This window comes from Sus scrofa, chromosome 13, assembly GCF_054392235.1.
Source record: "Sus scrofa isolate SSC_HxYL_T2T_F1_AM1 chromosome 13, Sscrofa_HxYL_maternal_Yorkshire_Landrace_v2.0, whole genome shotgun sequence".
Taxonomy (NCBI): domain Eukaryota; kingdom Metazoa; phylum Chordata; class Mammalia; order Artiodactyla; family Suidae; genus Sus; species Sus scrofa.
This window is the reverse complement of record NC_139395.1, coordinates 44,276,347-44,289,278: the sequence shown is the minus strand read 5'-3', so window position 1 is coordinate 44,289,278 and position 12,932 is coordinate 44,276,347. Positions and strand designations below refer to the sequence as shown.

The following is a 12,932-nucleotide window of genomic DNA, read 5'->3' as shown; positions in this document are numbered from 1 at the left end:
GATGGGAGGGAACAGTCACTTCCTGATGGCCCACTGACCAGGTCAAGGTTAATGGCTCCCAGCAGACAGATGGATAGGCAAACTCCTTGGAGTGAGACTGGGAAGGCAAGCTGGGTGGGATCCTGTTGGTTTCACAAGACCTGGAGGTCATTTTTAAGTGCTTCTTAAGTGGATTTTGTATCTGATTGCATCCAGGCATTCTTCACAGCTCTTAATGGTTTTGAAATGGATTGAATTCAAGTGGAGGGACAGAAGGAGGCCAAAGTACAAAACCAAGCTGTATCAGAGGTGGGTTAAAGTGCTCCAGGGAGAGGATTTCCTGTATGCAAATGACCCTGGGCACTCTGAAGTGTACACTCCACTCTGGAAACTCGGTTGAGTCAGGATGGACTTCTGGCCCATGGGAACTGTAAGATAATAAATGATGTTGTATTAAGCCACTAAGTTTGTGGGAATTTGTTGCACAGCAATATAAAATCTGGATTGTCGCTGCAGTGGCTATATACAAATCTATACAGAGATTCAGCACCACTTACTGAAAAGATTACTCCTGTATTACTGTTCTACAGTGCCTTTTCATCAGGAATCAATTATTCAGGTATTTGTGTGAGGTTTTTTTTTTTTTTTTTTTTTTTTAATGCCTTATTCTGCCTATCTCTTCTCATATCAATATCATTCTTTTTTGCCTTTTGGAGCTGCACCTGAGGTGGCACATGGAAGTTCCCAGGCTAGGGGTCGATTCGGAGCTGCAGCTGCTGGCCTACACCACAGCCACAGCAATTCAGTGTCTGAGCTGCATTTGCAACTTACACCACAGCTCACAGCAATGCCAGATCCTTAACCCACTGAGTGAGGCCAGGGATCAAACCCGCAACCTCTTGTTTCCTAGTCAGATTTGTTTCTGCTGCACCACAATAGGAAGTCCCCATTCCATCTTTAATACTGCAGCTTTATACTTTATAAAAGTCCTCTCCTTTATTCTTCATATTCAAGATTATATTGACTACTCTTGACCTTTCATATTTCCATATAATTTTTAAACCATTTTCTAAATTCCCCAAAAATTCTGTCAGGATTTTGATCAGAGCACATTGATACTTTAGAATTACTATCTGTATCATACTGAGTCTTCCAGTTCATGAAGATTTGTTTAGGTGCTGTTTAATCTATTTTAATAATTTTATGGTTTTATATAGAGTGGTATTGTATAATTTTGTTGGATTATTCCTAATTTTTTTTTTTTTTTTTTTTTTTTAGGGCTGCATCTATGGCATATGGAAGTTCTCAGGCTAGGTGTCGAATTGGAGCTGCGGCTGCTGGCCACAGCTACAGCCACAGTGATGCAGGATCCAGGCCACATCAGTGACCTGTGCCACAGCTCATGGCAATGCTGGATACTCAACCTGCTAAGCAAGGCCCCATGGATACTAGTCAGGTTTTTTACTGCTAAGCCACAACAGGAACTCCTAAATATTTATTTTTTAATGTTAAAGTTAATAATATATTCCGTTTTTGTGGCACTAATTTTTATATTGCTCTCGTATCCAATGCCCTTAGAAAATTTATTTATTATATTAGTCTGCTAGGGCTGCCATAACAGATACCACAGACCGAGGACCTTAAACAACAGAAATTTATTTTCTGAAGTTCTGGAGACTCTAAGTCCAATATTAAGGTATCAGCAGACTTGGTTTCTTCTGAGGTTCTCTCCTTGGCCGTCTTCTAGCTGTGTCTTCCTAGACGTTTTATAAGCTAAGAACTCTGATCAGTACAAGAGATCATGAATGTCTATCCTGTTTGTTTGTTTGTTTGTTTTTTTTACAGCACCTTGCTGTGTTTTAGATTCACAGCATTAATCACAATTTACAGTTGGATATTTAAATGTTTGCTTAGAGGAAACTCTTCTAAGAAACTGACATTCAAAAGGGCAAGATCCTTCCTTGTTCAATTTACTACCAAATACTTAATGCCAGGCCTATTTCCAGGCACGTAGTAGGCACTTAATAAATACTTGGTAAATTAATAAATGATTCCCTATTGAGGGAAAATAAGCATGTATGAGAGATTTCTTAAAAAATTATTTTTATGGGAGTTCCTATCATGGCTCAACGGAAGCAAATCTGACTGGTATTCATGAGGACATGGGTTCCATCCCCGGCCTTGCTCAGTGGGTTAAGGATCTGGCGTTGCTGTGAACTGTAGTGCAAGTTGAAGACGCGGCTCAGATCTGGCGTTGCTGTGGCTGTGGTGTAGGCCGGCAGCTACAGCTGGATTTGACCCCTAGCCTGGGAACTTCCTTATGCTGTGGGGCGGCCCTAAAAAGATGAAAATATATGTTTTTATGATTGTAGTTTCCACTTTCAGTAATGATTGAATAGGCGATTTCGACCTGTATGAAACAATTAGAAAGTTAGACAAAATACTTTTGAAAAACTGGCTTAATAATTAGTAGATCACCTGAATTCAATAATCAGTGCAGTCTTTCTCAATTCAGTGTGCTGTGCTTGAGACTTTGTGTGTGTGTGTCTTTTTAGGGCTGCCCCCATGGCATATGGAGGTTCCCAGGCCAGGGGTCCAATCGGAGCTGCAGCCACCAGCCTATGCCACACCTCTGCACTATACCTCTTCCACCTCCACCACAGCTCATGGCAACGCTCGATCCTTAACCCACTGAGCAAGGCCAGGGATCAAACCCATGTCCTAATGGATACCAGTTGGATTTGTTAACCACTGAGCCATGACAGGAACTCCCTGTGCTTGAGATTTTTAGCCAGCAGATGTGAAGTGGTGAGTCAAGAGCCCTCCCCACTTGCTTTGGTGGGAAACATTTAGTAATGGTCATTGAAGTAGGATGAAACGGTTTATAAAATTTTGGGTTTTTCATTCTTCTGTAATTATGTCACAAGTAGGGGGCGCTGGGCTGATGAGACCAGGGGTTTACTTGGAAGAAAGTTTTGTGGTGCATGTGACTCAATGTTCCAACAGGAGTCCTAGACTCAGAGTGGCTGTAAGAAAGCATTCGGTCCTTGGTAGATGTCTGGGTGAGCTTGAGTGTGGAACCCCTTCAGATGTGAGGCAAACAAATACACTTCCCCACAGAAGTGCTAGAGCTGTGGTCTGTGGACTGCATTTCATGAGGAGACAAGCCCAGATGGAACTGAATTGCATAAAACAGTGTTGAGTTCTGAGAAACTGGCCGGGGTTGGTAATAGTAAGGCCATGTAGGAGTTGGGCTGTTCCAGCTGTCATGGAACTGGGAAGTGAAGACCACAGGACAAAATCTTATTGCTGGAAGGTTTTTCTGGACACACTTAGCCCAGAGATTCAACAAGCTGCACATAGTGAGTTTAATACAATGATAATAATTCCTTGCATGAACATAGTACATTTTGTATTTTAAAATTCTTTCTGGTTCACATCCTGGCTTGTGAATCAGAAGCAACCATGCATGGAGCATGCTGAAAATACTGACCACTAGACCTCCCACTCCCTACCCCAGACTTACTGAGTCAGAACCTCCGAGGGGCAGAGGGGTCCATCCAGGCCATGCCAGCAAGGAGCCAATCCTGGATACCACTGCACCAGACTATGCTAATTCCAGATCCTTGCTACTCATGTTGTGGTCCCTGGACTGGCAGCTTTAGTATCACTTGGAGCCTGTTAGAGATACATTCTCAGCTCCTCTCTGCCCCCTCTGCATCAGACTCAGCATTTTAGTAAGATCCTGGTAGTTTGGGTGGAGGGTTGCCAGGTAAAGTACAGGACACTCACTTATATTTAAATTTCAGGAGTTCCTGTTGTGGCTCAGTGGTAACGAATCTGACTCGTATCCATGAGATTGCCGGTTTGATCTCTGGCCTCACTCATTGGGTTAAGGATCCAGCATTGCCTTCAGCTGTGGTGTAAGTTGCACATACAGCTCAAATCTGGTGTTGCTGTGGCTGTGGTGTAGGCTGGCAGCTGCAGCTCTGATTGGACCCCTAGCCTGGGAACTTCTGTATGCCATGAGTATGGCCCTAAAAAGCCAAAAACAAAAAAAAAATAAATAAAAAGCCAAAAAAAAATTCAGATAAACAACAAATAATTTTTTAGTATAAGTATGTCATATAATATTTCAGATACACATTAAAAATAGTAATTTCTGTTTATATGAAATGCAAATGTAACAGAAAATTATTTTCATTTGCTAAATTTCTCAGACCTACTGATTACACAGTATAGTCTGAGGAGCCTCGGCTATACAATGGCGCATTTCTCCAACACCAGCATCATAAAGGCATTCCACTGTATTTCAAATGCATTTGTGGGAAAAAAATTTTTTTTCCACTTAAATATGATTAAGTTTTTGAATATTTATCTCTCTTATAAATTGAAATAGTATTTAATAGAATCTGAACTGAAACTACTTTTTCAATTTATATTCTTTAGTTCAGAATACCATAAAAAACAAAACAAAACAAAAACCAAACTAGGGAGTTCCCTGGTGGCTCAGCAGTTTAAGGATCCAGTGTAGTCACTGCTGTGGCTTGGATTGCTGCAATGGTAAGAGTTTGATCCCTGGCCTGGGAACTTTCACAAGCTGTGGGTGTGGCTGAAAAACCCCACTGAACATTAGTTACTAATTAGGTAATATACATTGTTTATCAAGAGAGAAATATAAAAATTCTATCCCAAGTAATAAAAAGCACTACCAACACTTTATTTCTTTTTCGTTTTCTTTTTATGGCTGTGCCCACAACATATGGGTCAAATTGGAGCTGCAATTGAGGCCTGTGCCACAGCCACAGCAACACCAGATCCAAGCTGATCTGTGGCCTGCGCTGAAGCTTGCACCTTGCTGCAACACAAGATCCTTAACCCACTGAGCAAGGCCAGAGATTGAATCTGAATCCTCATGGACACTATGTTGAGTTCTTTTTTTTTTTGCTTTTTAGGGCGATAATGTGTGGCATATGGAAGTTCCCAGGCTAGGGGTTGAATTGGAGCTGTAGCTGCCGGCCATAGCCACAGCCACAGCAGCACGGGATCTGAGCTGTGTCTGCAACCTGCACCACAGCTCACAGCAACGCCAGATACTTAACTCACTAAGTGAGGCCTGGGATCAAACCAAATTCTCATGGATACTGGTTGGATTCATTACCACTGAACCACAACGGGAACTTCCTATGTCGAGTTTTTAACCCACTGAGCCACAATGGGAGCTCTGCCCTTCCAGTACTTTAGAGGTATGATTCAACATACAAAGATTTATTTGAGCCTCACTAACTTAATATACAATTTTAAATGGTAATTTAATTAAAATGTCAACAAATAGAAAATGTTCCATGTAGAAAATAGTCCTTTAGAAATCAAACCATTTTGTACTTGAAGTTATTATGCATATATTATACAAAAGGTGATTTTTCGATTTTTCACTTTTTCAGTGAAAGTGTATGGGGAACTATTGTCACGAAGGGGCGCGGAGGGGTTGTGTAGACACAATAACTGCTTATTAATGGACTGTCATATTGGCTCAGTGTTGGATGTCAGGAAAACATCTTTGCCCAATTAGTAAAATCCCTAAGGAGAACCCAAACTTGCATATGTTTTAGGAAATTAAAAGAAAAAAATGTAAAAATGAAATCTAGACCTTGGACATTTGTTGCTTCAAATACTGAAGAAAAATTTACATATCTTTGGTTCTATGGCTTTCTTATTCTGTTTTTTGTTTGGTTCTCAACTCAGTGGGCTAAGAATTTGGAAACCTTTGCCTTCTCCGGCCTGTTTTATATAACACACTTCAGGATTTCCAATGTCAAAAGGCACTGCCATGTGGAGGGAGGTGCAGATAATCCTGGGTTATGGGGCTCAGATTGGCGGGCCAGTCATTTGCGCTGTGCCAAGCCTTCCCCTCTCAAGTCAGTTTTGTCTCATGCTGGGCTGAGTCACATAGAATAGATAGATAGTTTATCAGCACATGGCCTACAGATCATATTATCAGCTTACAAATATAGCCTGTTAGCGCACAGGCAGGCAGGCTCGGGCAGTTGGAGTGCTTCCGGCTCCAGTGCGTGGCTGCTGTGGGTGTAAACAGGCTTTGGAGCCTGGATTCCATTCGGCGGCGGGCAGCAGCAGGGGCTCGGAGCTGCAGCTCAGGCACGGGTAGGTAGGTGGCCCTCAGGAGGGCATGGGGGTGGTGAGTGCCGGCTGCTCCTAAAAGTGCTGGAAGGCAAAGGTGGGGGCGTGTGGTACCTACTGGGAGGGTGGGGGACAGTGCCTCCTTGTTTATGTCTGTCCCTATTGTGCGAGGCATGACCGGTGAACCTCCCCAAGGAACCTGGGCTGAGGATCACACGTCAATCTGCATTTAAGGGCAGGGACTGGAATTGAATGGGGAAGGAGAGCCTGTGCAGGGGCAGGTTGTTGGCTGCCCTGTGGTGAGGTCCCCACACTCCTGTTTCTGGCTAATGGGTTATTCCCAGCGTACTGCTCTGGTGCCTGAGGCTGAGCTCAAAACTTTCTGGTCCAAAGAGCTGTCCATGGGAGATAAATCAACTTTGTTTGTGCGTCTTCAGTGTCCTGAAAGTGACGACTGACATCTGACGGTGAAGTCTGTCTTCCAGGAGAGGCGTGGGGGTGAGAGTGGAAAAGTGATTGGAGACACAGAGGAGAGTTGTCCCGTTTTGTAAGCAGCTCAGCTGTGCTGGCGAGTCTTCTGGACCAGATCCTCTCCCATAACTGAGGGCTGGGTGTCTTCCCACAAAACCTCTGTAACCATGCCCAGTGGAGAAAAATCCCCAGATGTTCATGTACTTCTTGTTTTTATCTTACATTTAATTGGGGGCAATGTCTGTCTTAATTTCCTTTCTTTTTTTCTTTAAATAACTAACTTTTTTTTTAGCTTGACTGTGTGCCAGGTATTGTCTTAAGCACTTGACACAAATTATCTCATGTGATCCTCCCACTAATCCTGTGAGTTCAGTGCTGCTGTTGCACCGTGTCCAGATGAGAACACGGAGGTTCAGAGAGGTTAGGTAACCGTCTCAGGAGCACGCAGCAGTAAGCAGGGAGGCAGGACTCCAGGCTAGCAGGCTGTCTCAGACTGTGTTCTTCATCCTGTCTGAAGCCTCTGCTTCCCCTGGCCAGATTTTCTGCTTTAACAAATTACCATAAAGATAATGGGTGTCCCCAGGGAAACTGATCAGGTGACATAAAATGTACTTTGATTTAGAATTTGGCTAAAATATTGTGACTCACCTCGCTTGAATATTAGCTCCTATTTACCCTACTGTTTCTACCAGAAAATCCACTCAGGCTTCTAACTCTGAAGTCCAGGCAGTGGCCTCATGTGAGGATTGAATGGAATTCATGGGCCACTGAAGCCCCTTGTCTGCCATATTATTGTCCCCACTGTACCTTGATGTCACCAGAAGTTCCCGTTGGTTACAGATGTTCTCTTGGGTCCAAGGCTGATGATAGGTGTCTTCTGCACATGGTGGATATACCTGTTCAGTCCAAGGGAAAGTGGAGTCCTGGGGGCTCTGAGCTGGGGAGGAAGGGAGCCAGGCCTCTCTCCCCAGGGCTGCTCTGGGCGACCCCTGGCACCAGCTCTGTGCCCTTCTCCTGCGCCTTTTCTGTTGTCCCCCTCCCAACCTTGCAGAGGGAGCACCAAGAACGGCTTGGTGTCTGTATTGTGGACTCTGTTGAGTCTCCTCCCAGCCCTTCCCAGATTCTTCCCACCACAGATTCTCTGAGATGTGAGCCCTGTACCCAGCCCCTGTCCCCTTACAACCCAGCCTATCATTTGACAAGAAGTGAGAGGACTAGGTGACCAGAAAGTCCACCCTCCTGCCTGGAACCCTGGCATGAGATTCTAAGTGGAGTCAAATGTTCTGGTGCATGAGGACGTGTTTTTCCAGTCATGCCCTCTGGCTCAGGGTATGGGTGGTTCTGTGAAGTGATTCTGATATACCTGGCTTGGGGAGCGAGTGTGGAAAGCTACTCAGCCAAACCTGGAAGAATAGCCCTTTCCCCTTCCTCACAGTCCTTGCAGGACTACCCATGACCTTCCATCCCCAGCCCCACCCCACCACACAGTTGAGGGCATCCCTCCTCTTCTGGCTCCCACAGCAGCTCCCGCAGCCTCTGTTGTTGAATCCACATGCTGCATTGAAATGTATCCCTTTAAACATCTGTTCTCCTCTCTAGACTGAGGTCAGAGGCAAGGACATTCATCTTTGTACATTTAATGACTGTCCCTAAATGTCAGTTATTTAGGGTTCCCAAGAATTAGAGAACAGAAATATACACCAAGTAAACTGGCTTCATATCCTGGGTTTCTGTGTTGAGGTTCAGAAGCGGGAGCCTGCCATCTGCAGCCCTCGCAGCCTGTGCAGTTCCCATGTCTGTGACTGGGTGACTGGCTGACTTGGGGAGACAGGCTCTGAGCCCAAGGCTGGGGCCCCTCAGGTGGCTGCTTCTGCCAGTAAATCATGGCTCGGTCCCTGGACAAAGCATAATTAAATCAATGGTCAAATGATTCAACTTATATTATGTGTAATGAAATAAGTAAGCAACAGTCTGAGAGAGAGAGAGAGTAGCAGGGGGCTCTCTCTGAGACAAAGAGGCTACACTGAGTAGAGAATACTGAAAGTGAGTTCAGGGGTGTGGGGGTGGGGGAGCCACATGTATAGGAGGAGAGCATCTAGGCAGAGTGTGCTGGGTCTGAGGGTGGGGGGAGGAGAAGCAGGGGGTGGACAGGCTCTGAGGAGGAGGGCAGAGGGACCAGTGGGAGGGGCTGACTGAGGGCAGGTTGTGCCAGGATCTCCCTGAGGATCTGGGGTCTCCCTCTCATTCCAATGTCTCTGGAGGACTTGGGCCAGGTGGCAGCATGATGTAGTTCTCACTGGTAGATGGGGCTCCCTGTTGTGTAGCAAATGGATTGGACCTGGTGTAGCGGGAAGCCAGGAGACCAGCTGGGAGGTTTTTGCACCACTGAGGCCAGATGTGGCACTAACTGATGGTGAGAAACACAAGCCGTCTAAGACTTACAAGATAAATGGATATGTGAATGTGTGTGTGTGTGTGTGTGTGTGTGTGTGTGCGCACACACGCTTGTGCACATCCATCTGGTGGGTGGACTGGGTGAGAAAACAGAAAAAGCATAAAGGAGTGACTTCCAGATAAATATGAAATTGTTCTGAGATGGGGAATTAAGGCAGCCAGGGATGGATCGATTCTAAATGAGCAAGTTTGGAGGGAATCATGTTTCTTTTGCGATGTGTGTGAGGTATCTGAGTGGGTATGTCAAGGAAGCAGCTGTATGTAGACACCAGATGTCACTATAAATTAAGACTGATTTTTATATGTGCTTCTTGTTTTACTGTCCACCTTATTATTTACTGCTGCATAAAAATTACCCCAACACTTAACAGCTTAAAATGATAAACATTTGTTATCACATAGTTTCTAAAGGTCAGAAACCTGGAGTGGCTTAGCTGAATGGTTCTGGCTCTGGGTCTCTCATGAAATCAAGATTTTGGCCAGGGCTACAGTCATCTGAAGGACTCATGGAGGCTTTAGGATCTGCTGTTAAGACAGCTTCCACTCACATGGCTGTTGGCAGGAGGCCTCCGTTTCTCTCCACATGAAGCTTTTCCATAGGGCTGCATAGGGCTGCTTGAACATCCTCAGGACATGGTGGCTGACTTCCCCCAGAGTGAGTGATCCAAGGAGGAGGGTAATACTTTGTAGGACTTAGTTTTCATTAGTCATACACCATCACTTTCACCACATTGTATTCATTAGCAGTGAGTCACTAAGCCCAGCCCCTGCTCTAGGAGAGAGGAATTAAGCTCTACCTTTTTAAAGGGAAGAATGCCAAAGAATTTGTGTATGTAATTTAAAGCCATCACATCCTCCAAAGCAAAATATTTTATATTTTATTATTCACAAAAGCTGGGGTACAGCAAATGATCACCCTCAGGCCTGGCACATGGGCCCTGCTGCTAGCACCGTGAGCCATGGAGACTAAGCTGGAGTGACCCCCTCTATCCCCGTTCCCCCAGACTCTCTGTACCTGTCTGCCTGGCCAGCTGTATCTCAGTGCTGCCCAAGGTCCATGCTAGCTGCCATTTACATTTTGGAGACTTTACTGTTGACAACTGCCAGGCACCAAGCAGTCAAATCTATGCTCAGGAGCTGGTGACTTAGCAAGTCACCTAGCCTCCAGTCAGCTGCCCAGCTGGAGGTGGCTGGGAGGAGAGGATACACAGGCATCTGGGTGTCACTGGGGCAGAGAGGGAAGCTGACTGCAGCAAGTCCCCTTCCCCAGCCCCTGTGCTCGTGGCTGCCAGGCCTTCCGTCCTGGGCCAGTAGGTCTTGTCCTGAGAATGCCTCCTGCAGGTGGCAAGTGGGCAGAGGCATGGAGGCAAGCTTTCTGCTCAGGCAGTCCCACACCAGGCAAGCAGGGAGGGTCAGGCAGAGCCTTTTCTCTTTTGTTATCTATGTATACACATAATAGCTTCAATTTTTTCTGTTGGTCGTCAAGGCATAAAACATTTACTCTCTTTCCCTTTACTTAAAATGTTTGCTAACCCCTGCAGTCAAGCAAACGGCTTTTCCAGGAAAAAAAAAATTTTTTTTTCTTTTTTTTTCCACTGTGACTCTAACCTTTGAGAGTGTCTGATTGTTGATATTTTCCCTTTGGGCCTGAAACACTAGGCCCTGGAGGGCAGGGAGCCTGATGACTTTCTGTGCCAGTGTCCTTTCTGTTTCAGTGAGTGCCACTTCTCTTCCCTCTCCTCTCATACTCCCCAGTGTTTTCTTCTATGGAAGATGCTCTGAGGCTGTGGACAGCACAGCCAAGTCTGGGGAGGCTTGTTCTCGTGATTCTGCTCTCACCATGTGAAGCCAGATCTCCAGCAGGGAGTTGGAGTCAGAGCCCTCTTGGAACCATGGATCTTTGCTGTCAAGTTCAATTCAGGCCCAGGCTAAAGCTCAGCATTCTTATGCTACATCAGGAGAGTCTCCTTGGTTGTAACTAAGAGGCTATTGTTTTATTTGCCTTGAGGGTTTCCAGCCTGGATCCTGAAGAGCTGAATTTTTCTCTTTTCTGCTTTAGTAGGGTATACCATGGTGATATTTCTGTAGTTCTGCAGAAAGTTAATGCTTAGAAAATTACATTTTCCCTACCACCTGCCCTTTGTTGCAAAACTCCTATATATTCTAGCTCCCCCCTTGCCTCCTCAGAGCAGTTTTCTCAGGTTACATGAGATGCTGTTTCCCAGGCTTAAGTTCTCATTTTGCCCCAAATAAAACTTAACTCTCAGAAAAAAGAAAATTAGAGAATTACATTTTATGTCATTGCCTGAAAGACTGGGTTGAATGGAGTTCATGCTACAAAGAAGGGTTTAGCTTTTTGAATTTGCCAGGGGGCTTCCATTTCCCCAAGCTGCTAAGGGATTGGCACCCGCATTTGTCCCTGAATCTGCCTCCCCTCTGCTCCCCAAAGTGGCTTTCTTTTCCTGGACAGAATGATTCATGGGATCTTGTTATAAAACCCCTTTCCCAGTCACAGCACCATCCATGGGGCCACTACCTCCTGGATTAAAGTTGAACCTGTCCAGTGTCTAGAGAGGCCTGGACTGAACCCTGTCCTGCACAGGAAGCCAGCTGGTATATCCTAGCTTCCCAGGATCTCTGCATGTTACCTATAGATCCCCAGAAAACATGGTCATCACTTATCATTCTTAGAGTCTGTAGTTTTCATTACACCCATTTACCAACAGAACATCTGATAGGCAAAATCCCAATTTAAATTCTAGCACATTCAAACCCCTCTTAGTTGAAGAATAAGTCTCTTTCTCTGCTTCGTGAAACACAGGGAAAATAGTGATTGTGGTTAGATGACAAACAGAACACATTCCTTTCCACCAAAATACCGAGACTAATGTTGCTTTATAGCTATTTAAAAATAGGACACAAAGGCATCAAGAAGAGACCATTCCTTTAAGATGGGAATTTGAATGATATTTCTCCAAATTACTGCATAAAAATTAATGTGCAGATTAATGTAGAGTTAATGTGCAGATCTGGTTACTTCTCAAGCATTTACTGGTCTAAGAAAATAAAAGAAATTCAGCAAGAAAATTGGAGCCATGACTGGCTGATCTAGAACACACACACACCTTGGACAGCAAGCAGGCCTGAAGGCTTGAATTACTCTTGGATGACTGGCTGTCTACACTGCTCAAAAGCAGTTCACTTTACTTTGGCCTTTTGGTTTGCTTTTATGTATGGACTTGGATTATGTGCAGATATTTTCTCACAAAAGCTAGGCTGCCTAATCCTTTGTCTTAAATTTTTTTCCCCCCATTACTGGCTATTGGCATTGCTTTATGAAGGTTTTTGCATCAAAATTCAAAGCTTTAAGTTATTTGCTCCAGAGCTGAAGGTAACAGAGTAAGGAAGGAGGTAAATAAAAAATTAAATGCAGAGATTTTTGGTTTGGGGTAAGAATGGAGCAGGCACACTTCAGCCTGTCCCTCCCACTAAGTGCAGCTATAAAACCTGGACAAATCACACAGAAAAACAATAGGAAGGCCCTGAAAAGTAAAGAATTGCAGGAGAATGAGGGAAGAACACCAGAATTCAAAGCAACACAGAACTTACGGTCTGTTTCCCATTGTCCCCTTCCAGTATTCCCCAGCCTGAACTCAAGGCAGCCTGAGACACAGAATTGAATACAAGGCATCTAATTTTACTCAAGAAGTGAGAAAGGAGACTCCCAATGCTTAGAGAGTGGGGATAAATCCTTGTTTTACTTTTTCTTTTTTTTCTTTTCTTCATCCTTTCATGCCTCAGCCCCCATAGGATTCTGTAGCAGTAGCAGAGTGAGAGGTGGTGGGGAGAAAATGTTGGTAGGAGAGGACCTCAGTCACCGAGACCTTGAG

At 44.8% G+C, this 12,932-nt stretch overlaps 1 protein-coding gene across 9 annotated transcripts in view; it reads left to right on the top strand.

Moving 5' to 3' along the window:
* The first annotated feature begins 382 nt into the window (after positions 1–382).
* LRRC2 (leucine rich repeat containing 2) overlaps positions 383–12,932 on the top strand; it is a 51,674-nt gene continuing 39,124 nt past the window's right edge. For 3 of the 9 annotated variants that reach the window (XR_014822220.1, XM_021068202.2, XM_021068200.2), the window contains exon 1: positions 5,922–6,141. The gene's annotated coding sequence lies outside the window, so the exon portion shown is untranslated. Of the gene's footprint in view, positions 599–5,866; positions 6,146–12,932 lie in introns of those variants that run through there. The other 6 variants (XM_084986528.1, XM_021068201.2, XM_084986530.1 and 3 more) reach the window with 6 other exon arrangements.